The 26,760-nt window shown below is 37.3% G+C and overlaps 1 protein-coding gene across 10 annotated transcripts in view; it reads right to left on the bottom strand.

Moving 5' to 3' along the window:
• The window catches only part of WDPCP (WD repeat containing planar cell polarity effector), a 604,312-nt gene that overhangs the window by 463,744 nt on the left and 113,808 nt on the right, over window positions 1–26,760 (bottom strand). The gene's annotated exons all lie outside the window — the stretch shown is intronic.

Below are 26,760 nucleotides of genomic sequence, written 5' to 3'. Positions count from 1 at the left end.
CGCAAAAAGAGAAACCACCTCAATGAGAAGTCCCTGCACGTCAAGAAAAAGTAGCCCCTGCTCACACAACGAGAGAAAGTCCACAAGCAGCAACAAAGACTCAGCAAACACAAATAACTAAATAAATTTTAAAAATTAAAGAGGCAGTGCCCTTTTTCACCCCTCTTACATTTTTTCCCGTTTCCTCTTTTAGGAACTAGATATTAAAGACTAGGATATTCACAAACCACTGATATACAAGAAAAATTAGAAAGTGACCACACATGTCAAGAGAAAGGTGCAAAAAAAAATCTGAATAGACATTAAGTTTACACCTCAATCTGATTTTCAACATAGACAGGTCACAACAATCAAAATACAAAAACAGCAAATCCTGGGAAAGGCAGACAATCTCATTTCCAGAGTTACACTATTAGAGTCAAATGTCCAGTGTTCAATGAAAAACCACAAGGCACACAAAGAAAGAGGGAAAGTTTGGCCCATTTAAAGCAAGAAAAAGATAAATCAAGAGAAACCACTCCGAAAGACGTAATGGTAGATAAACTAGATGAATTTAAAACCACAGTCTTAAATATACTCAAAGAATCAGAGAAAAATGTAGACAAAGTCAAGAAAACAATGTGTGAACAAAATGGAAATATCAATAAATGAAAAGACAAACTAAAATAAATCAAAAATAATGATGCTGAAAAATATAGTAACTACAAGGAAAATTCAGCAGGTGGAGTCAAAGGCAGACTTCAGCAAGAAGGCAGAAGAAAGAATCACTGAACTTGAAAATCAGACAATGGAAATTATTAAAGCTCACAAAAAGAAAGAAAAAAGATTTTAAAAAAAGTAAACACTGTCTAAGGGACCTATGGAACACCATCAAGTCGACTAATAAATGCATTATGGAAGGCCTAGAGGCAGAAGACAGGGAGACAAAGGCAGAGAATATCTGAAGAAATGATGAGTGAAAACTCCCCAAATTTAAAGAAAAACATGAAATTAACATCCATGAAATTCAACAAATGCCAACTGAAATGAATTCATAAGACCAAGACTGAGACATATTATAATGAAACTTTAAAAAGAGAGAATCTTAAAAGGAGCAAGTGAGTCATCATATTGAAGGGATCCTCAGTAAGATTATATGCAGACTTCTCACCAGAAATTTTGGAGGCCAGAAGACAGTGAGCAGTTACATTCAACATGATAAAGGGAAAACTGTCACCCAACAATCCTATTTCTAACCAAACTGTCTTTCAAAAGTGAAGGGGAAATTCAGACATTTCCAGATAAACAAAAGTAGAAGGTATTCATGACCACTAGACCTGTCCTACAAGAAAAGTTCAACGGAGTCCTGCTAGGTGAAGTGAAAGGACGTTAGACAGCAACTTAAAGCCAGATGGAGAGATAAAGATGTTAACACAGGTAAACACATGAGTAATTATAAAAGCTACTATTAATGTAAAAATGGCCTGGAACTGTACTTTGTTTTCTACATGACTTAAGACACTAATACACTGAAAGAAAAAGCAAAAACATTTATTAGTATAAAAGCTAGTTTTACCATAACTTGTAATTCCAAATCCTGTTTTCTACATAATTTAGGCCACTAATGCAGCTAAAAGAATTATAAGTTTATGTTTTGGGGCACACAATATATATAGTTCTGTGACACCAACAACAAAAAGCTGTAAAGGAGCAGAGTTTCTGTATGTTATTGAAGTTAAGATGGTATAAATTCAAATTAGTGTTATAACTTTTAAGATATTAAATATAATCCTCATGATAACCGCAAAGAAATCTACAATAGAATGTACACAAAAAGAAATGAAAAGGGAATAAACTTTTTTATAAAAAACTGATTAAACACAAAAGACTAATGTAAGAAGCAGAGGTGAAAAAGAGCTATAGGAAGAGCTATAGAAAACATAGTTCAATGACAAAAGCTTCTATTTATCAGTAATTATTTTAAATGTAAATGTAAGAAAGCAGGGGCAGTTATACTAACATCAGACAGAACATACTTGAAAACAAAAAAGGTTACAAGAGTCAAAGACAATACATGTTAATAAAAGCTTCAATACAAGAAGATACAATTATCAACATTCACACACTTAATGACACACCATTAAAATACATGAAGCAAGAATTGACAGAACTGAAGAGAGAAATGGACACTTCTAAAATAGGGTTGAGGACTTCAATATCCCATTCACAATAATGGCTAGAACAACGAGAAAGAATATAACCAAGAAACTGAAAACTAAATGCGACAAACCATCCAGATCTAACAGACATATACAAAACACTGGACCCAACAACAATGGCATATACATTCTTCAAGTATGCACAGAACATTTCCTAAGGCCCACTATATATTATGCCACAAATTAAATCTCAAAAGGCTTTAAAAGATGTAGATCATACAAAGTATATTTTCTGGCCACAACAAAATAAAGTCAGAAATCAGTAACAAGAGTCAAACTGGAAAATTCAAAAAAAATTGTAGAAACAATACACTTTAAACAAACAATATTTCAAAGGAAAAAATCACAACCAAAGTTAGAAAATACTTAAAGGCAAATGAAAATGAAGATACAACACACCAAAACATATGGGTTCCAGCAAAAGCAGTGCTGGGGGGAATTTATAGCTATAAACGTTTACATTAAAACACAAGATACATTTCAAATCAATAACTTAATTTTACAACTGAAGGAACCAGAAAAAGAACAAAACCCCTCTAAACCCAAAGCTAGCAAAGAGAAGAAATAATAAAGATTAGAACAGAGGTAAATGAATGAAGAACAGGAAAATAATTACAAAAAGTCAATAAAAATAAAAGTCGGGTTTTTTTGACAAAAAAGAGGAAAGACCAAATTACTAAAATCAAAAATGAAGCTGAGGACATAACTACCAACTCTTCAGAAATAAAACATACTATAAGAAACTACTGGGAATAACTGTACACCAAAAAATTGGTCGCTTAAATGAAACAGACAAATGCCTAGAAACACACAAACCTACCCAGACTCATTCATGAAGAAACAGAAAATCTGAACAGACCTATAACTAGTAAGTAGACTGAATCAATAATAAAATCTCCCAACAAAGGAAAGTCCTGGACCTGACAGATTCAAAGGTTAATGCACCAAACATTTGAAGAACTAATACTAATCCTTCTCAAAATTGAAGAAAATACTAATCCTTCCCCAAAATGGAAGAAAAGGGAACACTTCCTAACAAATTCAATGAGGCTAGCATAACTCTGATAATAAAGCCATGCAGAGATACTACAAGGAAACTACAGACCAGTATCTGTATGAATATTGATGCAAAAACCCTTACAAAACACTAGCAAACAGAATTCAACAGAATATTAAAAGGATAACACCAGGACAAAGTAGGATTTATTACTGGAATGCAAGGATTGTTTGACTGATGTAATGCACATTTCTGTAATAAAGAAAAAAGTACATAATCATCTCAATTGATGCAGAAAAAGTATTTGACAAATTTCAAAACTCTTGAATTATAAAAACACTCAACAAAGTAGAAATAGAAGGAAACTACTTCAAATAAAAAAGTTGTATATGGAAAACCCACAGCAAATATACTCAATAGTGCAAGACTAAAAGCTTTCCCTCTACAATTAGAAACAAGGTAAGCATGCCCACTTTCACCATTTCTATTCAACATACTGGAAGTTCTAGCCAGAGCAATCAGGTATGAAAATGAAACAAAAGGCATCCAAATTGGAAAGGAAGAAATAAAATAATCTGTTTGCAAATATAATCTTGCATGGAGAAAACTGTAAACACTCCAGAATAGAAAACTATCTGAATAAATGAATTCAGCCAAGTAACAGGATACAAAGTCAATGGCAAAAATTAGCTGTTTCAACACATCAATGAAGAATCTGAGAAGGAAATTACAAAATCAAAGCCATTTACAATGGCATCAAAAAGAATACTTAGGAATTAAGAAAGCAAAAGACATGTTCAATGAAACAACAATGCTGAAAGAAATGAAAGAAGACAAATAAATGGAAACACATCTCATGGTCATTGATTGGAAGATTTAATATAGGCAATGTCAATACTACCCAAAACTACCCAAACAACCTTTGGGTACTACAGATTCAACACTATCCCTATTAAGGTAGGAGGAATCCCCTCCCCTGAGGGTAAAGCAACTGGAGATTCATTCTCTATTTACTAAAACTCCAAGACAAGAAAAGTAGGGCAATTAAGGGAGGAGGCTAGACCCTGCACAGGACACATATTTCTCGTTCCTGAAGTCAGAAGACCTCCTAACCACGTAAGTGCAGAAAACGCTCCTTTGAGGCCAAAGGGGAGTTATGTCAAGGGATGTTCTACTCAGATGCCTTTTCTGTAAAACCCATCTCGGCTAAGAGACGCCTGTGCATACCTGGGAGGATCCTGAGATGTACCAAATATGGACTGTGAACCAGGTAAATCAAAATGTTTGGCCAAAGGAAACCGGGAAGAAATACCCGAAAAGAGTAATTCTAACTGTCTTGAGGGCATGACTCAGTGACTCACTCTCTCTCTCTGAGTCGACCCTTGTGTCTATCCACAGGTACTGTATTCTTTTTTCTTCTTAAACACTTCACTTGTTTCACTGCTTTCCATCTTTGTGCGAATTCTTCTCTGCAGAGCCAAAGGATCTGGTACTTTCACCACTATGACCCAGCCCAGTTTTCAGCTGGGACCCCAAGCCATTGCAGGCCGAGGCCACCCGAGATCACTATCAAAATCCCAATGACATATTCTGCAGAAATATTAATAGAAAAATTTAAATTTTAAATGGAATCTCCAGAAACCTCAAATAGCCAAAACAAACGGGGGAAAAAAAAAAAAACAACTGAAAGGCTCATAGTTCTGTTAGGTAGTTAGAATAGGAAAAAGGAGTCCAGGATGGCGGTGACTGAAAGACAAGGAAGGGAAAAGCCCACAAAAACAGAACAAAGGAAGGTACGAGGACCAGAGTGAGGACCTTAGGTAGAACAAACAGCACTCCTGGCTAGCCCAGTTTACACAGGGCAAGCCCAGGGGGAGGGAAAAAACATATAAAAAGAGGAGCCAAAGGGCTGGGGGTCTCTCTTCTGCTCGCGCGTGCTCTCTCTCTCTCTTTCTCTCTTTTCTCCTTGCGTCTTTTGGGTCGGCATGCCCTCACACCTTGAGGACGTATTTTCCTTTATTTTTAAGTAAAACTGAGCAGTAACACTGAGCTGTAACCCTGTCCGAGAGCTGTGATGCGCCGAGGGCTTTAACATCTGTCGCTTCAAATTTTTGTTGTGATGAGACAGAACCGAGGAAATTACATACCCCCCTGACAGTTCTTAATATCAAAACTTATTGCAAAGCTAGAATAATTCAAACAGTGCAGCACTGGCATAAAAACAGCTATATAAACCAACAGAATAGAATAGAAAGCCCAGAAATAAACTGTTACATATAATGTCAAATTTTTGACAAATGTGCCAAGACCATTCAATGGGGAAAAGGGCAAGTCTTTTTAACAAGTGGTTCTGGCCAAACAAGATATTTATTGGGCAAAAGAATGAAGTTGGACCCTTACTTAAAACCATATGTAAAAACTAACTCAAAATGGATTGAAGAGTTAAATCTAAGAGACCTAAAACAATAAAAGTCTTAGAAAAAATACAGGGACAAAAGCTTCACAACGTTGGACCTGGCAACAATTTCTCTAATATGATAGCAATGGCACAGAAAACAGACAACTTGAAGTTAATGAAAATTTTTTAATTGGGGGCATCAAAGGACACCATCCTTAGTAAAAGGACACATTACTTTAAAAAATCATCCATTAATACATGATCCATTCAATGTGCAAAACAGGCCTACAGATTTTAATGTAACAGAATAGGAAATATTCAATGATATTTTTTCTGGTTACATTTTGCAAATAACTTTTGAGAAACTACCACTTGTATAGTTTTAACTTAGTATCAAAGATGAATATTACCTGAAACAGTTATTTAAAATACTACACCTTAAAAAAAAAAAAGAAAAGAAGCTAACTATCCAGAGATCTACAGAGTAAAAAGGCAACCCATACAATTGGAGAAAATATTCACAAACCATATATCTGATAAGGCATTAAGATAGAGAATATATAGAGAAGTTCTAAAACTCAACATCAGAAAAACCAAACAATCAGATTTTTTTAAATGGGCAAAGGATTTTAGTAGACATTTCTCTAAAGAAGATATAGGAGTGGCCAATAGGCACACAAAAAGATATTCAAACCACTAATCATTAAGAAAATGCTAATCAAAACTACAAGAAGATACCACTCCATAGCTATCAGAATGGGTACTACAAAAAACAGAAAAAAAAGTGTTGGCAAGGATACTGAAAATCAGAACCTGTGCAATGTTGATAGAAATGTAAAATGGTGCAGCTGCTAACGGAAATACGGCAGTTCCTCAAAAAATTAAAGTAGAGTTACCATATAATCCAGGAGTTCTACTACTGGATATATACCTTACAGAGCTGAAAGCAGGGTCTCTGAGAGATATTTCTACACCCATGTTTGGTGCAGGGTGGTGTGCACACACTCAATCATGTCCAACTCTTTGCAACCTAATGGGCTCCTCTGTCCATGGAATTTTCCAGGCAAGAATACTGGAGCGGGTTGCCATTTCCTTCTCTAGGGATTGAATCCATGTCTCCTGCATCGCAGGCTGATTCTTTAACTCTGAGTCACCACTACACTGATGCTATGTAAAGCTCATATTGCTACTTGAGCAGATACCTAAGCCAACAGTCTCCAAATATTACTTTGCTAGTTTCAATTAAAGGGAATCAGATTACAAAACTGTTACACAAAAAAAAGCCTTAAAGCTTAACTGTATTTCATTAAGGAAACATTAAAATGAATTATTTTTATCTAGATGCATACAACTTTTATATACACTATAGATAAAATTAAGAGGAGTTTAAGTAATTTCATAGCATAAAAGTATAAAATCTTCTAAGTTCCAAAATACCTACAGTATAAAGAGCCAACATTCAAGTTTAGGGATATAAAACTTAAGACTCCTTTAATAGCTCTGCTGGAAGTTGTTAGAATGGTATTTCAAGTATTTTCTCTAATTTGAATTAAACATTACCTAAAAAATGCTAAGCTGGGGAAAAAAATGCTAAGAGCATTTCCAAATCCAGCATAACAGTTCAATGCTCTATTGTTTGTTGCTTCAACAAAATGAATGCTTACAACGAATTCAGAAACCACCTGGAGATTCAAACTCACAATGAAACTGCAATGGCAAATTATGCTACTTGACATTAGTTATTACTAGAGATGGTTCTCCAAGGCAGAGAAGACAGACAACCTTATTATTAGTATAATTGGAAATGTGCTGATACTTCCACCTATTTCTCTCTTCCAACATATATTACCTGTGAAATGTTCATCACTGATGCATTCCTTCACCTGATTAACAAGGAGAAAAGGAAAGTGAAAGTGTTACTTGCTCAGTCGTGTCCTACTCTTTGGGACCCTATGAACTGTAGCCCTCCAGGCTCCTCTGTGCATGGGATTCTCCACGCAAGAATAATGGAGTGGGTTGCCATTGCCTTCTCCAGAGGATCTTCTCGACCCAGGGATCAAATTCAGGTCTCCCACATTGCAGGCAGGTTCTTTACCATCTGAGCCACCAGGGAAACCTGATTAACAAGGGGAACCAATTCTAAAGAGAGTAAGGCCTGTGAACTTCCAGACAGGGGACTATGACTGGGTTGGCAGACAGGGGCATACATGTTTGTAGCCTTACTGGAGTATAGGGATGTCCTATCCTGCTTAAAGACTGTGATGAGAATTCTGCTTACAAAAGTTGTTCCTTGTAAATTCACTGTAAATCAAGGACAGAAATTATGAGATTTTAAGAACAACAGGGGAAAATATTTTTCTCTTAGCAGCTAGTAGAAGAATTCATTTAGTGGAATTACAGAAATTTTAAATAAGCGTTCAAGGTGAAAGTTAATACTCTGAGAAACTAGATTTGGGGGATATTGCATACCTACTCTATATGAGAAAAGGAAATCTCATTTGCTCCTCAGAAAGAGAGGGAGAGCCAGAGGCAGCTGCTGTATGCTGTCCCACAAGAGCCATTCAGGCACTGGTAAGCGCAACGTTCAGTAAGGAATTGAATGTAAGCCACACTCTTCCAGCAAATTACATAATGAAATATTTATTCCAATTATGGTCAAGACTGAGCTCAGAAAATGTTACTTTCTACTTTTTATTGACAAATGTAAAATCATCTGCTAAGTGTCAGACCAACTCACTTTCAGCAAGTCACTTTATTCCTTTATTAAATACACACAAAAGTTTGTGAAGTGTAAGAAGTTTACTGAAAGAATACCATTCCTTTTATCATACTCCTAACTTTATAAATAACATCATTTTAAGCCCACTTTGCACCACTTTAATATAAATTAAGCAATGAGAAACAGCATTATCATGATTCATGTGATTTTAAACATTTACACTTTATTATCACTGCACCATTTTAACCTTAACTTTTAGTCATCTTTCTTTCAAATACATTCTATAATTTATTTCTGTTTTTTTACAATATTCCTCAAAATTTACTGTTACTACATTAATTTAAAATGAAATCATACTTTTTCTAAAAACCAAGTCAGTCTTATTTGACTGACTGGTTTCACAATTAGACTATACGGCAGCATTTTATCCAAAACAGAAAATTCAATCAGCAAATAAGCCACCTCAAGATGGTGACAAATATATATATATAAAGGAGGTGACAATATAAAAGCATTTGAGTTAAAATACTGTTTTGGAAAGGGGATACTGAAATAATATTGTAATTTTTCCTAACACTTGCATAGCATATTTACTTAAAGTAACTCTAAATAAAAGGCAAAATCTTAGTAAAGCTTTGAAAGACTAATGGGTAGTAAATTCTTTTACAAGTCAGGTGGTTTTCAATTGTTTGCTTTTAGCTGAACTGAAGAATAGCCTGAATGAGTTAACTGGTTAACAGATCACTGAAAGTAACTTCTGATAATAAACTACCATGTTATTTTGTGTTGCAAATGACATGGAAGGAGTCCAAAGAACCCCTATCTTCTTTATCTGAATATGGTTTCTAAGCACTTACATCGATAATTCTGGAAAATACAAATAAATCTGAAACTAAATCTAAATTCAGTTGCATTCTACCTAATACTCCTCCACAGGTACATAAACTAATGAGAGCAGAAAAGGTCCCATCCATTCAGAGGTACATTTCCATTAAAAGTTTGTTTTTAATATTTAATAATTATCTAAATTTGTAACATTTGCTTTGATAAATTGTACACTACTAAGAAATTATAATGATAAAGTTTATTACACTTACAGCCATCGGTGGCAGATTAAAAAAACTTAGTTTCAATTTACAGTCATAGTTTTGCTGAAGAAGTATGATGACACTGATCATGAATAGACATTTTAGCATTAAAATATAATAAAGTAAGATACAATTATGTCAGAAGAGTGTACTGGAAGTTTGAGATTAAGGATATATAGAAACCTCAACTTTTGACTGTCAGAGAGAGATTTACCTATTTTTTAAATGGATGATTCTAGAAGAATATTTAGATTCCACTATATACTCTTTGAAGAACAATGTAACAATTTCGTTTAAAAACTCATTTATAGTATATTGCAAAGGAAATTATAACATTTACAACTGTATAAACATGGCATATTTTAGATGTTAATTTTTAAATGTGTGAGGGAATATGGAAGTTTTTTATTTTCTGTTTTTAATACAAGATCTTAGTTTTCTTAGCAAGAAGCCCTCAGACCAGTCACAACCTTTGAACTGAGTTTCTTAACCTGTAAAATGAGGATGATAATCACTCACTCTATCTTAGGGTTAAATTTTATATATGTAATAGTATATATATGTATATATGAATGTACATATGGATGTATAATGGATATATGGATATATATGTATATATGGATACGCATATATATATATGCGCTTTCTGTTAAATGCAAAACAATATGATTAAATTTATGAGGGCCTAGAAAAATAACACCCACATTAATTTTTAGTCCTTCTTAAAGGAAATAGTTGAAGGAAGACATCACATGACAAATCTCAGCTGTAAGTCATGAAAACTTGATTCATTTCCAGGTTCTATATATTAAATTGAACATATAAGTAAGTAAATTCCTTATGCGTCACAATTCTTTAAACTTGGCAAAATATTACAAAACCAGACTTGGGAACTAAGGCAGTGCAATGTCAACTAAAAAGGAACAAAGGCCTTAGATGTAGAAACGGTGTTGTAGAGAGCCATCCTTACTCAGTGAATCCCATCTTTTGGGGACAGTTTGCAACTTCCTACCTTTACAATGAGCACTTTGCAACATAAATTCTAAGGTCTGTCTTAGAAAAGTACAACCTTCCAAAAATGAACCAAGAAGAAATAGAAAGCATGAACAGACCAATCACAAGCACCAAAATTGAAACTGTAATAAAAAATCTTCCAACAAACAAAAGCCCACAGCCGGATGGCCTCACAGGCGAATTCCACCAAAAGTTTAGACAAGAGCTAACACCTATACTGCTCAAATTCTTCCAGAAAATTGCAGAGGAAGGAAAACTCCCAAACTCACTCTGCGAAGCCACCATCACCCTGATACCAAAACCAGACAAAGATACCACAAAAAGAGCAAATTACAAGCCAATATCGCTGATGAACACAGATGCAAAAATCTTCAACAAAATTCTAGCAAACAGAAGCCAACAGCACAATAAAAGGATCATATACCACGATCAAATGGTTTTGTCCCAGGGATGCAAAGATTCTTCAATATATGCAAATCAATGTGATACACCATATATCAACTAACTCAAAGATTAAAAACCACATGATCATCTCAACAGATGCAGAAAAAGGTTTTGACAAAATTCAACACCCATTTATGATGAAAACTCTCTAGAAAATAGGCATAGAAGGAACAACATATAAAGGTACAATATAATAAAGGTCACATACAACAAACCCACAGAAACATTATTCTCAATGGTGAAAAACTGAAAGCATTTCCTCTAAGAACAGGAACAAGACAAGCGCGTTCACTCTTGCCACTGTTATTCAACATAGTTTTGGAGGTCCTAGCCACAGCAACCAGAGAAGAAAAAAAAAAAAATACAAGGAATTCAGATCAGAAAAGAAGAAGCAAAACTCTCACTATCTGCAGATGACATGATACTATACACAGAAAACCCTAAAGATTCCACCAGAAAATTACTAGAGCTAATTTTACTACAATCAATGAATACAGTAAAGTTGCAAGATATAAAGTAACACAGGATATCCCTTGTATTCCTATGTGCTAACAATGAAAAATCAGAAAGAGAAGTCAAGGAAGCAATCCCATTCACCACTGCAACAAAAATAATAAAATACCTAGGGATAAACTTACCTAAAAAGACAAAAGAGCTGATACAGAAAACTGTAAGAAACTGATGACAGAAATCAAGGATGACACAAACAGATGGAGAGATACACTATGTTCTTGGACTGGAAGAATCAATACCATAAAGATGACTATACTACCTAAACTAACCTAGACAGTCAACGCAATCCCTGTCAAACTACCAATGGTATTTTTTACAGAACTAGAACAAAAAATTTCACAATTTGTAAGAAAACACAAAAGATCACTCAAGAAGAAATAAGCTGGAGGAGTCAACCTTCCTAACTTCAGACTACACTACAAAGCTACAGTCATTAAGACTCTGTCATATTAGAACAAAAACAGAAATATAGACCAATGGAACAGGACAGAAAACCCGGAGATAAACCCATGCATGTATGGGCACCTTCTCTTTGACAAAGGAGCCAAGGATATACAATACAGAAAAGACAGCCTCTTCAATAAGTGGTACTGGGAAAACTGGACTGCTAAATGTAGAAGAATGAAACTAGAACACTTTCTAACACCATACACAAAAATAAATTCAAAATGGATTAAAGATTTAAGTGTAAGGCCAGAAACTACATAGGGCAGTACACTCTTTGACATACATCACAGCAAGATCCTCTTTGACCCACCTCTTCGAATAATGGAAATAAAAACAAAAGTAAACAAATGGGACTTAATTAAACTTAAAATTTAATTAAACTTAATTAAACTTTCCTTTTGCACAGCAAAGGAAAAAAATAAGACTAAAGAACAACCCTCAGAATGGGAGAAAATAATTGCAAACAAAACAACTGACAAAGGATTAATTTACAAAATATACAAGCAGCCCATGCAACTCAATACCAGAAAAACAAACACCACAATTAAAAAACAGGCAGAAGACCTAAACAGACATTTCTCCAAAGAAGACGTACAGATGGCCAACAAATAAAAAGATGCTCAACACTGCTCATTATCAGAGAAATGCAAATCAAAATTACAATGAAGTATCACCAGCCAGAACTGTCATCATTAAAAAATCTACAAACAAATAAATTCTGGACAGAAAGTAGAGAAAAAGAAACCCTCTTGCCCTGTTGGTGGGAATGTAAATTGATACAGCCACTATGGAGAGTAGTATGGTGATTGTTTAAAAAACTAGCCATACAACTACCGTATGACCCAACAATCCCACCACTAGGCACATACCCTGAGAAAACTGAAAGAGACACATGTATCCTAATGTTTGTTGCAGCACTTTTTACAATATCTAGAACATGGAAGCAACCTAGATGTCCATGAACAGATGAATAGATACAGAAACTGTGGTACATACATGCAGTGGAATATTACTCAGGCATAAAAAGGCACACATTCAAGTCAGTCCTAATGAGGTGAAGGAACCTGGAGCCTATTATCCAAAGTAAAGTAAGTCAGAAAGGGAAACACAAATATTGTGTATAACGCATATGGAATCTAGAAAGACGGTACTGATGAACCTATCTGCAGGGCAGCAATGGAGACAGAGATACAAAAAGGCTTGTGGACACAATGCGGGAAGGAGAGAGTGGGACAAATGGAGAGAACAGCATGGAAACATATACATTACCACATGTAAAACAGATAGCAGATGAGGATTTGCTGTGTGAAACAGGGAGCTCAACCCAGTGTTCTCCGACAACCTAGAGAGGCGGAATGGGGAGGGAGAGGGGACGGGGTTCAGGAGGGAGGGGACATATGTATACCTGTGGCTGATCTGTGTTGAGCCCAACACAATATTATCCTCCAATAACTGTATTTTGTTCTACTCTTCTCAATATTGCACAATTATAATCTTTGATAATTTTTTAAAAAGGGGGGAAAAACTAAATGAAGCAATGTCAAATAAAATGCAAAAGAAATTATACCCAGAATATTAGAAATTATCATTTTAACTAAAATATAAATATATATTTGCAAATTATGTTGTACTAGCCTGGTCACTGTTGGGAAATAAGTCATAACAGACCTAAAAATTACACAGTGACTAGAATATTGAGATAATTGTCAGAAAACTTGAATCAACTATTTAAGCTATATCTTTGTAGCCTATTGTATCATTTGTTATATTATTAGAAATAAACAAAAAATGGCAGCTTTAAACTGTAGGATCCAAATGAAAACCAGATGTGATAAAGTCTGTATTATTCCTTTCACTGGGAAAAATTATGTAATTATAATGCTAGTAAATGCCCATAATCATGATCTGAGACAATGTACTGAATTATCAAAAATATAAAGATTAAACATTAGCATTATTAAAAATTCTAAGGTCTGCAGAAAGGTTATTAAACAAGTAATTATAATATATGCCCTTTCTGTGGGATTCCATTTATTTCTCATTTGTTGTATGGAGTATTGAGCCAACCATAGTCTCCAGGCAAACCAAGCACACTGGATAATAAATACATTGTACTGGAACAAAAGATCATTTTAAGTGCACATTTTATAATCTAAACTAGCCTTAATTTAGCTGAATGATTTGCTAGACAAATTAACAATAAGCTATTTATCAAAACATGGTAATAAATTTTTACTAAATTATCAAAATAAATCTGGGAAATTTCTGATATTCTCAGTATTTCACAACTTCTTCCAATTATTTTCCAATATTATTTGTGTTTACAAAATTTCTGTTTAGCAAGAAAAGTTTGGAGGGTTTAGGTTCTTTAAGCCTAAGATTAGTCTTCCAACTCCACAATGGCAGTTTTAAAGGCATTTTGTTTGTTCCTATCGTGAGAAAGGTATCGTGTTGTGTTCCATAAGGCATTTACAGATGTATGACACAGTCTCTGAACTCGAGGAAATTTCAGGCTAATAACTGATACAGAAAAGCTGAAAGTAAGCTACAGGGACTTCCCTGGTGGTTCAATGGTTAAGAATTCACCTCACAATGCAGGGTACACGAGTTCAATCCTTGGATGGGGACTAAGGTCTCACATGCCTCAGAGTAACTAAGCCCACGTGCTAGAACTAGAGTCCCTGCGTCACAACAAAAGATCCCGTATGATGCAACGAGGATTCCACGTGTTGCCACTAAGATGAGATGCAGCCAATTTTTTTTTTAACTAATATACAGTAAACACCACTAAAATTGTACAATTAACATTTTATTATATGGTATTTTCTCACATTACTGTATTTGCTTTGAAAGTGAAAGTCACTCAGTCATGCCTGACTCTGCAGTCCCATGGACTATAGCCTGCCAGGCTCCTCTGTCCATGGAATTCTCCAGGCAAGAATACTGGAGTGGATAGTCATGCCCTTCACCAGGGGATCTTCCCGACCCAGGGATCGAACTCCATCCAGTCTTCCACACTACAAGCAGGTTCTTTACCACCTGAGCCACCAGCGAAGCCGCATATTTGCCTTATTTAGATTTTTATGGATTAACTATTCATCTTTCTATACTTCCATCAATCCACCTTATATTTTTAATGCATTTCAAAGTTTCTGGCATAAGTATGTTTCATCCCTAAATACTTTAGCATATCTATCACTAACTAGAGTTTAGTAATTTTTACAGATGTTTTTAGAAAAAAATTTACAAATATGAAATGCACAAATCTCATATCATTTGCAGATTTTTACAAATTCTTATACCTCTATAATGCAAACTCCTATCAAGATATAGACCATACTGTCACCCAAAAAGTTCCTTCATGCTCATTTCCAATTAATCCCCACCTCAACTCCCACCTCTAGAGGGAGCCACTTTTAGTCATTTCCCACACACACACACACACACCACCACCACCCCACCACCCCCCACCAGAGATTAATTGTACAGGTAATTTTTAAAATTCAAAACAAAGAGCCATCAGGCTGAAGAATCAAAACAAGACTTCATGTGGATGGAGAGGTGTGCAGATACACAATAAAGTAAATAAAGCAAAATGTTTAAGAAGTGTAAAACTTAGATAGGTACTATTATAGGTGTGAAAAGATGAAAGTCATTCAGTCATGTCTGATTCTTTGTGACCCTGTGGACTGTAGCCCACCAGGCTCCTCTGTCTATGGAATTCTCCAAGCAAGAATACTGGAGAAGGCAGCCATTCCCTTTCCAGGGGATCTTACCAACCCAGGGATCAAACTCAAGTCTCCTGCATTGCAAGCAGATTCTTGAGCCACCAGGGAAGCCCCAGCTATATGTATGTGCCAGTTATCGATTTACTACATCTCAGCATCCAATCTGCCTTTCTTGGCCCCACTTGATGACAAAGGAACCAGAGTTCTAAACACTTCTCCTTCACCAGCTTTACAGAGAGCAATGGAGTGACCCTATCAGGTCACCATGTGTGCTGCTGTGCTAAGTAACTCAGTTGTAACTGACTCTTTGCAACCCCATGGACTATAGCCCACCAGGCAGTTCTGTCCAAGTAATTTCCCAGACAGGAATACTGGCATAAGTTGTCATTTTCCTACTCCAGGGATCTTCCCAACCTAGAGACCGAACCTGTGTTTCTTGAGTCTCCCGTACTGGCAGGTGGATTCTTTGCCACTATGCCACCTAGCAGCAGAGAAATACTTCCCTTCTGGATTCTGCGTCTCTATTATTATTATTACTTAGAGTGAAGCCCCAAAAGCACTGATGAGGAGACAGGTCCCAGCTGTGGCCTCAGGCTCTGAAGCCATGGTTCATTTCAGTTCAGTTCAGTCACTCGGTCGTGTCCGACTCTTTGCGACCCCATGAATCGCAGCACACCAGGCCTCCCTGTCCATCACCAGCTCCCGGAGTTCACTCAAACTCACGTCCATCGAGTCGGTGATGCCATCCAGCCATCTCATCCTCTGTCGTCCCCTTCTCCTCTTGTCCCCAATCCCTCCCAGCATCAGAGTCTTTTCCAATGAGTCAACTCTTCGCATGAGGCAGCTTAAGTACTGGAGTTTCGGCTTCAGCATCATTCCTTACAAAGAAATCCCAGGACTGACCTCCTTCAAAATGGACTGGTTGGATCTCCTTGCAGTCCAAGGGACTCTCAAGAGTCTTCTCCAACACCACAGTTCAAAAGCATCAATTCTTCAGCGCTCAACTTTCTTCACAGTCCAACTCTCACATCCATACATGACCATAGGAAAAACCATAGCCTTGACTAGACGGACCTTAGTCGGCAAAGTAATGTCTCTGCTTTTGAATATGCTATCTAGGTTGGTCATAACTTTCCTTCCAAGGAGTAAGCGTCTTTTAACTTCATGGCTGCAATCACCATCTGCTGTGGTTTTGGAGCCCACCCAAAGAAATGTCTGACACTGTTTCCACTGTTTCCCCATCTATTTCCCATGAAGTGATGGGACCAGATGCCATGATCTTAGTTTCTGAATGTTGAGCTTTAAGCCAACTTTTTCACTATCCTCTTTCACTTTCATCAAGAGGCTTTTTAGCTCCTCTTCACTTTCTGCCATAAGGGTGGTGTCATCTGCATATCTGAGGTTATTAATATTTCTCCCGGCAATCTTGATTCCAGCTTGTGCTTCTTCCAGTCCAGCATTTCTCATGATGTACTCTGCATATAAGTTAAATAAGCAGGGTGACAATATACAGCCTTGACATCCTCCTTTTCCTATTTGGAACCAGTCTGTTGTTCCATGTCCAGTTCTAACTTGCTTCCTGACCTCCATACAGATTTCTCAAGAGGCAGGTCAGGTGATCTGGTATTCCCTTCTCTTTCAGAATTTTCCACAGTTTCTTGTGATCAACACAGTCAAAGGCTTTCGCACAGTCAATAAAGCAGAAATAGATGTTTTTCGGGAACTCTCTTGCTTTTTCCATGATCCAGTGGATGTTGGTAATTTGATCTCTGGTTCCTCTGCCTCTTCTAAAATCAGCTTGAACATCTGGAAGTTCACGGTTCACGTATTGCTGAAGCCTGGCTTGGAGAATTTTGAGCATTACTTTACTAGCATGTGAGATGAGTACAATTGTGCAGTAGTTTGAGCATTCTTTGGCATTGCCTTTCTTTGGGACTGGAATGAAAATTGACCTTTTCCAGTCCTGTGGCCACTGCTGAGTTCCAAATTTGCTGGTATATTGAGTGCAGCACTTTCACAGCATCATCTTTCAGGATTTGAAATAGCTCAACTGGAATTCCATCATCTCTACTAGCTTTGTTCGTAGTGATGCTTCCTAAGGCCCACTTGACTTCACATTCCAGGATGTCTGGCTCTAGGTGAGTGATCACACCATCGTGATTATCTGGGTCATGAAGATCTTTTTTGTACAGTTCTTCTGTGTATTCTTGCCATGGTAGGTACGCCCTTTTTGAAGAGGCTTCCATCCAAGCTCTGGGAAGAAGGACTCTCTCCCAATCTTTCTTCCTTGTCCAAGTAGTAAGAGCTGCTCTTTTGCATCTGCTACTTCTGGGACCTTTAAACTCTGAGCTCTTTTACCTCTTTTAATAGTTAACCAGCACTCCTTGTTCTGGTTAACAATTCATCATATTAAATTTTCAAATAATCAGTATTGTTCTCTCTCCTGACTGAACTCAGAATACTGTCAAGGATATTCACTGTACAGCTTTTCTGCATGTTTGAAAATGTTGGGAGAGGGACGAAGCAGGGAGATATATTTTCAAAGATGGGCAAAATGTTAATAATTATTGAAGCTGCATGATGGACTGAAAAATTAAAGTCTCTTAATTTTGCTTATGTTTGTAATTTTTTGTAATGGTTTTTCAGTGGGGGGGATGGGAAAGCTTCATATGCTGCTGCAGCTGCTGCTAAGTCGCTTCAGTCGTGTCCGACTCTGTGCGACCCCATAGACGGCAGCCCACCAGGCTCCCCCATCCCTGGGATTCTCCAGGCATTTGGAGAGAGCCTGAAAGAATGGATTTTAACAGGAAGAAATAGAGTCTGAGAGTCCAGGTGAGAAAAAGCACAGTAAAGGTGGAGGCAGAATACTGTAGGACTTGTTCGTTGCTTGTTTGAGCAACAGCAAGTAAGCTGGCTAAAGTAAAGGTGTATACTCTCTGACATCAATCACAGCAGGATCCTCTATGATCCACCTCCCAGAATTCTGGAAATAAAAGCAAAAATAAACAAATGGGATCTAATTAAAATTAAAAGCTTCTGCACAACAAAGGAAAATATAAGCAAGGTGAAAAGACAGCCTTCTGAATGGGAGAAAATAATAGCAAATGAAGCAACTGACAAACAACTAATCTCAAAAATATACAAGCAACTCATACAGCTCAATTCAAGAAAAATAAACGACCCAATCAAAAAATGGGCCAAAGAACTAAACAGACATTTCTCCAAAGACATACAGATGGCTAACAAACACATGAAAAGATGCTCAACATCACTCATTATCAGAGAAATGCAAATCAAGACCACAATGAGGTACCATTTCACACCCGTCAGAATGGCTGCGATCCAAAAGTCTACAAGCAATAAATGCTGGATAGGGTGTGGAGAAAAGGGAACCCTCTTACACTGTTGGTAGAGATTCCTTAAAAAACTGGGAACAGAACTGCCTTATGACCCGGCAATCCCACTGCTGGTCATACACACCGAGGAAACCAGACTTGAAAGACACATGTACCCCAATGTTCATCGCAGCACTGTTTATAATAGCCAGGACATGGAAGCAACCTAGATGTCCATCAGCAGATGAATGGATAAGAAAGCTGTGGTACATATACACAATGGAGTATTACTCAGCCATTAAAAAGAATACATCTGAATCAGTTCTACTGAGGTGGACGAAACTGGAGCCGATTATACAGAGTGAAGTAAGCCAGAAAGAAAAACACCACTACAGTATACTAACACATACATATGGAATTTAGAAAGATGGTAACAATAACCCTGCATGCGAGACAGCAAAAGAGACACAGATGTATAGAACAGACTTTTGGACTCTGTGGGAGAGGGAGAGGGTGGGATGATTTGGGAGAATGGCATTGAAACATGTATAATGGCATGTAAGAGATGAATTACCAGTCTAGGTTTGATGCAGGATACAGGATGCTTGGAACTGGTGCACTGGGATGACCCAGAGAGATAGTATGGGGAGGGAGGTGGGAGGGGGGTTCAGGATTGGGAACTCATGTACACCTGTGGAGGATTCATGTTGATGTATGGCAAAACCAATACAGTATTGTAAAGTAAAATAAAATAAAGGTGTATAATGCAAATGAATATCTTTGCTGAGATCTTTTTTCCTCCTCTTTAACCTTCACTTCAATGTTAGTTCTTCAAATTCAATTGCTTCCCCCTCACACTCTCCTGTCCCTCCCCATACTTCTACTTACTCTCCAAAATCTAGCTCTCACCCACTCTTCCACACCCTTTATTAATCATAAATCGACCCATTTAGAGTCTTTTCAAATGTCTTAATTTTTTTAAACAATGAGCATAATTATTAAATATCTATTTGGGACATATTTACGAGAAAATGTAATTATGCTTGCGCTTATGTAGCAGGATTTTTTACATGTAAAGTCATTAGCAGTGACATAAGACATGTTTTCATAATCTCTAGTTAGTAGGGGATAAGAGAAAATATTAATTGATTCATTATTTTTATTATTATTGAATAACATGACTTTTTATGATTGTAAAATACATCTGTAACACAAGAGTGAGTATATGTGTGTCAACACATTATCTCCAGGAAGGAGGTGGCAATATTCTTTGTTAAGCTGAGTAGCTGACTAAAGCTGAGTACTGAATTGGACAAACAGTAAAATTAATACTCTCCACCCACCAATACACTTAAAGCACCCTTATGCTATTCCCCAGTGATATCTCTCTCTCTCCTCCCTGAGGAATGACAAAAATCACAAAATTTGACTTCAAAAAGCCTTTCTGTTTAATCCAAACTGAAAATATTATAAAGTATAAAACCAGCTATATATGTAAAAAGAACTCATAACAGAGATAACATAATAGAGAGCACATATACTATGTAAATAAAACGTACGTCATGATTCATAAAAAGCACATATGAATATGTACCTGTTGCACACATTAAAATGTACAAACACCCCAACTGAGCTCCTTTCTCCCTTAACTTTCATTATCGGCAGTGCCTGAACTGAGTGGCACGTGCTCGTCTATCTACTTAGAATGCGACGGGACACAGGTGTTTCGCTGTACCTCACTGTGCAGACTGTTTGCTGAATCCACAGTAGGCAAGGCATGAGCTAAGAGGCTGGAAGAAGCAAGGAGCTGCAGTTCTGCAGACATGCTTATTCTCTCCTGGCTGACACAGCAGTTGCAGCAGCAGTCATAACCTAAACTTCTCTACTGGCTGACACAGAAGCAGACTTAACATAACCATAATGGAGCCCACAAGAGCTTTCCCGATGGAGCTTATGCATGCTTACACAACAAAAGAAGCCCATGGCCAAGCCCTTGTAAGGCACATGCACAGTGCTATAAGCGGATCTCAGCTGTTACATAATCATTATTTACAAAATGTGGAGAGACAGCCTGAACACCACCATCTTGGCTAATTTGCTCTTTCCCTATAATAGGTGTTCCAGAACAGTAGAGAACAGAAGACAGATGTTGTCTGTGTCACTCAGGTAATGACTATGTTTTCCTATCCCCTCCTAATGATGCCACCTTGCAGGTGCTAGGTTTCACTCATGACCTAGGACAATGCATTGTTTGTAAACTTTGCACACCACAACTGTTAATTGTGAATTCTTCCAGAAAAAAATCAGCAATGATTAAGACAAGAACTAGGTTTATCTCTTGCCTCGCACAGGACTCCTCCTGTGTAGTCAGAATCACTAACAGTGATGTCCTCTATAGGGTATACACATGGGCAGAAGAAATGCCTCCATAAAGATATGCTACAGCTGCTCCTGCTCTAGAAGATGCCTTGCTAATCCACTAAGTTTTGGAAGCCATGCAATAGAACCTTGGGTGATAACAAAAATGTTTACTATTCTGTCACCTATGGCTACTGAGCACTTGAAATGTACCTGGTGTGACTAAGAAATAGTTTTTAAATTAATTTTACATTCACATATAGTTGACAAATGATATGTTAGTTTCAGCTGTACTACATAGTGACCTGATATTTGCATACCTTGTGAAATGATCATGATGAGCCTAGTAAACATCTGTCTCCATACAAAGGTATTACAGTATTACTGACAATGTTCTTTATGTTGTGTATTACATCCCATGGTTTACCTATTATATAACTGGAGATCTGCACATTTTAATCCCCTACACCTATTTTATCCATCTGTCTATCCCCTCCCTTTTGGAAACTATCTGTTTGTTCTCTCTCTGTTTCATTTGTTTTGCTGTTTAGATTCCATGTATAAGTGAAAGCATGGGGTATTTGTCCTTCTCTAACTTATGGACTGAGTATAATACTCTCTACATCAATCCATATTGACAGAATTATCAAGATTTATCTTTTTTATGGCTAAGTATTATTCATATATCACATTTTCTTCTCCCATTAGTCTGCCACTGGATCCTTAGGTTGCTTTCATACCTTGGCTACTGTAAATAATGCTGCAATGAACATTGGAAGGCATATACCTTTTTGAATTGGTTTTTCTGTTTTCTTTAGGTAAATGCCCAGAAGTGAAACTGCTGGATCATATGGCAGCTCTATTATTTTTTTTAAAGCACCTCAACGCTGTTTTCCATAGGGCCTGCACCTATTTACAATCCCACCAAGACAGCTTAGCAATATTTTTTGGTTAAGTCCCCTCATGCAAGGGAAACAAAAGAAAAATAAACAAATGAGACTACATCAACTGAAAAGCTTTTGCACAGCAAAGGAAACCATCAAAAATACAAAAAGGCAGCCTACCAAAAATGAGAAGATATTTGCAAATATATGTCCAATAAGGAGTTAATATCAAAAATGTATAAAAACTCATATAACTCAACTTAAAAAATGGAAACAACTCAATTAAAAAATGGACAGAGGACTTGAATTGAAATTTTTCCAAAGAAGATCTACAGATGGCCAAAAGACATGTGAAAAGATGCTTAATTATCAAGGAAACACAAATTGAAACCACAAGGGAATACAAATTCACACCTGTCCAAATGGTTATTATCGAGAAAACAACAAATAACACGTTGGTAAGGATACAGAGAAAAGGGAATGCTTGGGCACTAATTTTATTTAATTTTTAATTAATTTCAATGTAATAGCCAAATAACAACACAATTCCAGGCTTAGTTTGTTAAAAATCAGAGCCTTAACACACGTATGTTTCAATCAGTTCAGTCGCGCAGTCATGTCCAACTCTTTGCGACACCATGGACTGCAGGACGCCAGGCCTCCCTGTCCGTCATCAACTCCTGGAGCTTGCTCAAATTCATGTCCATCAAGTCAGTGATGCCATCGAACCACCTCATCCTCTGTCATCCCCTTCTCCTCCTACCTTCAATCTTGTCTAGCATCAGGGTCTTTTCCAATGAGTCAGCACTTAGCATCAGGTGGCCAAAGTATTGGAGTTTCAGCTTCAACATCAGTCCTTCCAATGAATATTCAGGACTGATTTCCTTTAGGATTGACTGATTAGATCTCCTTGCAGTTCAAGGGACTCTCAAGAGTCTTCTCCAACACCACAGTTCAAAAGCATCAATTCTTTGGCGCTCAGCTTTCTTTATAGTTCAATTCTCACATCCATACATGACTACTGGAAAAACCGTAGCTTTCACTAGATGTACCTTTGATGGCCAAGTAATGTCTCTGTTTTTCAATATAATGTCTAGGTTGGTCATAGCTTTTCTTCAAAGGAGCAAGCATCTTTTAATTTCATGACTACAGTCACCTTCTGCAGTGATTTTGGAGCCCAAAAAAATAAAGTCTCGCACTGTTTCCATTGTTTCCCCATCTATTTGTCACCACATGATGGGACCAGATGCCATGATCTTAACTTTCTGAATGTTGAGGTTTAAGCCAACTGTTTCACTCTCCTCTTTTACTTTCATCATGAGGCTCTTTAGTTCTTCTTTGCTTTCTGCCATAAGAGTGGTGTCATCTGAGTACCTGAGGTTATTGATATTTCTCCTGGCAATCTTGATTCCAGCTTGTGCTTCATCCAGCCTGGCATTTCACATGATGTACTCTGCATAGAAGTTAAATAAGCAGGGTGACAATATACAGCCTTGACGTACTCCTTTTCCTATTTGGAACCAGTCTGTTGTTCCATGTTCAGTTCTAACTGTTGCTTCCTGACCTGCATACAGGTTTCTCAAGAGACAGGCCAGGTAGTCTGGTACTCCCATCTCTTTCAGAATTTTCCAGTTTGTTGTGATCCACACAGTCAAAGGCTTTGGCATAGTCAATAAAGCAGAAATTGATTTTGTTCTGGAACTTTCTTGCTTTTTCGATGATCCAACAGATTTTTGCTTTTTGACCTCTGGTTCCTCTGCCCTTTCTAAATCCAGCTTGAACAACTGGAGGTTCATGGTTCGAGTATTGATGAAGCCGGGCTTGGAGAATTTTGAACATCACTTTGCTAGCATGTGAAATGAGTGTAATTGTGCAGTAGTTTGAACATTCCTTGACATTGCCTTTCTTTGGAATTGGAATGAAGGCTGACCTTTTCCAGTCCTGTGGTCTCTGCTGAATTTTCCAAATGTGCTGGCATATTGAGTGCAGCACTTTCACAGCATCATCTTTCAGGATTTGAAATAGCTCAAATGGAATTCCATCACCTCCACTAGCTTTGTTCATAGTGATGCTTCCTAAGGCCCACTTGACTTTGTATTCCAGGATGTCTGGCTCTAGTTGAGTGATCACACCATCATGGTTATCTGGGTCATAAAGGTCTTTTTATATAGTTCTTTTGTATATTCTTGACACCTCTTCTTAATATCTTCTGCTTCTGTTAGGTCCATACCATTTCTGTCCTTTATTATGCTCATCTTTGCATGAATTGTTCCTTTGGTATCTCTAATCTTCTGAAGAGATCTCTAGTCTTTCCCATTCTATTGTTTTCCTCTGTTTCTTTGCATTGATCACTGAGGGAGGCTTTCTTATCTCTCCTTGCTATTCTTTGGAACTCTGCATTCAAATGGGTATAGCTTTCCTTTTCTTCTTTGCCTTTAGCTTCTCTTCTTTTCTCAGCTATTTGTAAGGCCTCCTCAGACAACCATTTTCCCTTTTTTGCATTTCTTTTTCTTGGGGATGGTCTTGATCACTGCCTCCTGTACAATGTCACGAACCTTCATCCACAGTTCTTCAGGCACTCTATCAGATCTAGTCCCTTAAATCCATTTCTCACTTCCACTGTATAATCGTAAGGGATTAGATTTAGGTCATACCTGAATGGTCTAGTGGTTTTCCCCATGTTCTTCAATTTAAGTCTGAATTTGGCAATAAAGTAAGGTCATGATCTGAGCCACAGTCAGCTCCTGGTCTTATTTTTGCTGACTATATAGAGCTTCTCCATCTTTGGCTGCAAAGAATATAATCAATCTGACTTCAGTATATACCATCTGGTGATGTCCATGTGTAGAGTCTTCTCTTCAGTTGTTGGAAGAGGGTGTTTGTTATGGCCAGTAGGTTTTCTTGGCAAACTCTGTTAGCCTTTGCCCTGCTTCACATTTTGCATTCCAAGGTCAAATTTGCCTGTTACTCCAGGTGTTCCTTGACTTCCTACTTTTGCATTCCAGTCCCCTATAATGAACAGGACATCTTTTTTGGGTATTAGTTCTAGAAGGTCTTGTAGGTCTTCATGTTTGCAAGATGTTAAATGCCAAAACACTACCTGCAACGCTGCAAATGTGGTTCTACCTCCTCAACCCTGGCTGCCTGAAAGAAACATCTGTTTGTTCTCATTCAGACAGCACCTCTTTTTTGAAAAACTGTGGCAACCCAGAGTTACTAACTTGCTACCTAACTACTACTAACCAGGTCACACCATGGTGTCATTATTGGTTTACACATCTGTGTTCCCTGCTAAACTGGGAGCTCTAAAAAGGCAGCAACTGTGTATTACTAATATCTGGATCCCTAGCGCCTAACAGAATGACACACCATAAAATTATTGCTCTATGCTCTCCTGGCCAGTTTATTACAACAGTCTTCATTTAACCAATCCATACTCTCCACTACTCTACTGTTTGAAACCTCATAATCCCATCCATAACCAACATCTTAGAACTGGAGATATTATAGGTCATATTATTATTATCAGTACCAAAGGATGTCGTGTTTTACTTCTACATACAATTGCTCAGTAGAAAACACTGTAGAATAGTGAAAATGATGCATATTAGAAACTCAAGTTCTCTAGAAACAAATAACAAGACAGCAGACACTGGGGTCTGGAATTCATGACTAGACACAAACTTGAGAATGTCTGACACAGAGGTGGCATTTTCAAACTAGCAATTCATGAATTAGATCACTAAGGAATTAAGTGCAGACAGAATACAGGTACTCCAAGGTTAAGACATCAGAGGTGGAAAAAGAACTTGCAAAGAACACTGAGAAGGAGTAACCAATGACAGAGAAAACCAGGAAATAGTCTGAAAACCAGGTGAATAGTTACTTAAGAAAGAGAGTCATTAAGCTATGATAAACACTACTGATAGCTCAAATTAGAAAGTAAGATTCTATTTCTTTTCCATAATAGCAAACCCTCCAAAACTGAGGAAAGAAAAACTGAAACATAACACTTGCATTCAATTACCACTGAACAGAGTAAAACTGGCATTTAATTAGCAATGCAACCAGAAGTTACACCAATGTTATCTCACATTGATATTTATTTCACACACATGCTATTCTAGAGCATTACATCTTAATACCACATGCAACAAGCTTTCAGAGAGCACAATTTTCTTGGGCAGATTAATTTCAAACGAAAACCTCTTTAAGTTATTTTACCAGCTGAGACCCCCAATTAACAATCACAGTCTCCCATTCAGCTGCCACGCTTTCCTTAGAAATGCAGGTTTTGCATAATTTAAAGCTCAAGATGGTTTAAAGAGCATCGAGTTTCCAAAATAGAACGGACAAAAGTAACAACATTCCCGGAGGACTTAAGAGAAAAAGTTAAGACTGTGCACACCAGGAAGGGACGGGCTTATTTCCCACAAAGCAGCTCAATATTTTTCACGTATCTTGAAAAAAGCTCTATCTTACAGCAGGGGCATGGCACGAACTTCAGGGCCCTCCACAATACCTTCTCCCTAACAGTGCGCGGAGAGAGGTACTGACGAGCAGAAGAGCTGTACCTGGGTCCATAAAGGCAACGCGAGACGGCGCACAACCGCAAATCAGACCCTAGGGTCTAGCCT

The sequence above is a fragment of the Ovis canadensis genome, chromosome 3, assembly GCF_042477335.2.
Source record: "Ovis canadensis isolate MfBH-ARS-UI-01 breed Bighorn chromosome 3, ARS-UI_OviCan_v2, whole genome shotgun sequence".
NCBI lineage: Eukaryota > Metazoa > Chordata > Mammalia > Artiodactyla > Bovidae > Ovis > Ovis canadensis.
Note: the sequence above shows the minus strand (reverse complement) of the source record. Positions and strands in the feature narration are given on the sequence as shown.